At 32.4% G+C, this 2535-nt stretch overlaps 1 protein-coding gene across 10 annotated transcripts in view; it reads left to right on the top strand.

The window, feature by feature from the left end:
• The window catches only part of Atp11c (ATPase phospholipid transporting 11C), a 119631-nt gene that overhangs the window by 76334 nt on the left and 40762 nt on the right, over positions 1 to 2535 (top strand). The gene's annotated exons all lie outside the window — the stretch shown is intronic.

Genomic DNA, 2535 nt, shown 5'->3' with positions numbered 1-2535 from the left:
AACTCTTCCACTGATACAGCTCTAGACCTAATTTTTCTTAAGATTAAGTCTCTTATTTCTAGGTATCTGCTAGACATTACCATTTTGATTCCCTACTATCACATTAAATTATAGTTTCATAAGACAGATCTTAACAATTTTCTTAAACAGTTTGTTTCTTCCCTGGTCTGATTTTATTCCTGTTACTGGAGCCATTTTTCTTTTGTTCCCTAAATCTCACATTATAGTATTTTTTTTTGTCATAGCTCTCATTTTCATGAAAACTTTAGTTATTGCCCATATTTTTTCTCCTTCCCAGAGCATATGGCATCTTTTGATTCAGGCCTCGATGTATTTTATCTTTGTCACTGCAGTTAGTTTTCTAGACTATTACCTTCTCATCTTTTGTATCCATATAGTTTAACTCATTATCTTCTGTCTAAATTTTTGGGATTCTACTTCATTAGTTTCTTACAAACCCATCTTCTTGGGATTGTTTTTATTGTTCCAACTCTGCCTTCTCTGTAGCTTAACCATCATTTTTCTTGGCATTTCTTATTGTTTCTATAACCAAGCTTACTAGAGTTTTAACTTTTAAATCCAAAACCTTTATTTACTTCTTATGCTTTTCTAGTATATTTTACTAGTCTTTTCTGCTTGTTTCTTTCTTCAGAGCTCATTAAACTTCATCTGTAAGTAGCCTCCTAGCATCTCTTTCTTTCATCTTCATTTTGTTTTCTACCAGTGCCTTCTGTACTCTGCTGCTTGTACAGTATCCTCCCATGTGGACCTGAATCTCTTATCTATATGTCAAAATTTGTTGATATGATCACACCAGAACTACTTTATCAGTGTTCTCTTCATTTCCCTGTGTGTCTTTTGGATGTCATTCTCTGGGAATACCCTATTATTTCCCTGCACATACAAATTTTACTAGAATTTCATGATTTAAATTATGCTAATATAAAAGAATGGCTAATTGGCAAATATTTTCCTCTTACTTGATATGGTAAGCTTTCTTATATGGAAATTTTTACATTGATTTATTTATCCTGTGGTACATGTACTTTGTTGCACATTTGATAAGAAAACAGCTTGAAGAAGTCTATTCCTTCTTCCATGTGGGTTTCAGGAGTCAAAGTCAGGTCTTAATACTTGGTATTAGGTATCCTCACCCACTGAATCATCTCTCCAGTTTTTATATGGATAATTGGATAATGTCATGTACTCCTGTACATATAGCATAGTTTGTTATCTTTATTGTTAATCTGGTTAACTAATATACTTGTATTTGTAACTAGCCTCTATTTCATGTACATGCTTTTCAGTGACCACACCTCTTCATTTTTTATATTAGTATATTATTTTGAATGGTATGTTGCATACATTTATACTTGATGAATAAAGCTGTTAGTTAAGTCACTTCTTTTTCTTGAAAGCTTCCTGCAGTTTAAAGAAAAACTGTTAGTATGGGTAACTTGAAGAGATTAGAGGGAAAACTCCATGTTTACCTTACCAAATCCTTCATGACTTTATTGTCAGTGACCACAAATCCTTTTGTTTTTTTCCACAAGGACAAATTAATCTTTTAACCTAACTTATACTTTTCTTGCAAATGTCACCCTTGATGATTTCATTGCCTTCCAGACTACAATGTTTAATCCTTGAGGTATAGAGATCATTGTTGCACATAGTATACCAAGTGCAAATTAGCTAGCCATTATTATAGCTCATTAAAATTGTATGGAGTTTGGATTCTTTAGCTTTATCATTTATAAAAACACCTTATAGGAACCAAGTTAAGAAGAGAAATCAAGCAAAAGCTAACATTTCACTTGATTTGTATGTTGGATGACATTGGACATGTAGGAGTTTTTTAATGCTTTTAACACAAGTAAAATCTTAGTCTTATTGAAAGAAACTACTATGGTGTGCCTTCCTTGCATAGATTATTTATAATCACTTTGTTTATATTGAAAATGAGTTTTATTTATGCTAGAGAAATCAAGGGGACAGACTTTTTAGAAAGCATTATTTAACAACAGCTGAGACATTTATATCATGTTAAGGCCATTACTCCCAAGGAGAATAGATAGCAAGCAATGACTATCTGAAACAGTGGGAAGACATCTTTGAACAAAACATTTCCACAAGTAACCTTCCCAGGAGGTTTTGGAGAACTCTAAAGAAGAACTTGTTTAACAACACCAGAGGTGAACATTTTTTGTTCAGTATTTGTCCTGAACATAACACTGAGCCATACTGCAATCACTTTCACATCTAGATAAGATATTCTTTGGGAGGTAACTAAATTTGTACACCCATCTTGAATATTTTTCTGCAACTCTCACCTCCTTTAAGATACCCCCTTTGAAATGTAGCTGTCTGAAAGAGAGAACAAACCATATTGGGCAGTGAGAAAAATAAGTAAAATTTATTTGGAAGTCATATAGGTACAAAAATTAGCATAACTTCTGTAATTACTATTGAGGTATTTTTTCCATTAATATATATATATATATTTATTCACTTTATCTCCCAATCACAGCCACCCCT

The sequence above is a fragment of the Mastomys coucha genome, chromosome X (assembly GCF_008632895.1).
Source record: "Mastomys coucha isolate ucsf_1 chromosome X, UCSF_Mcou_1, whole genome shotgun sequence".
NCBI lineage: Eukaryota > Metazoa > Chordata > Mammalia > Rodentia > Muridae > Mastomys > Mastomys coucha.
This window is presented reverse-complemented; position numbering and strand designations above follow the sequence as displayed.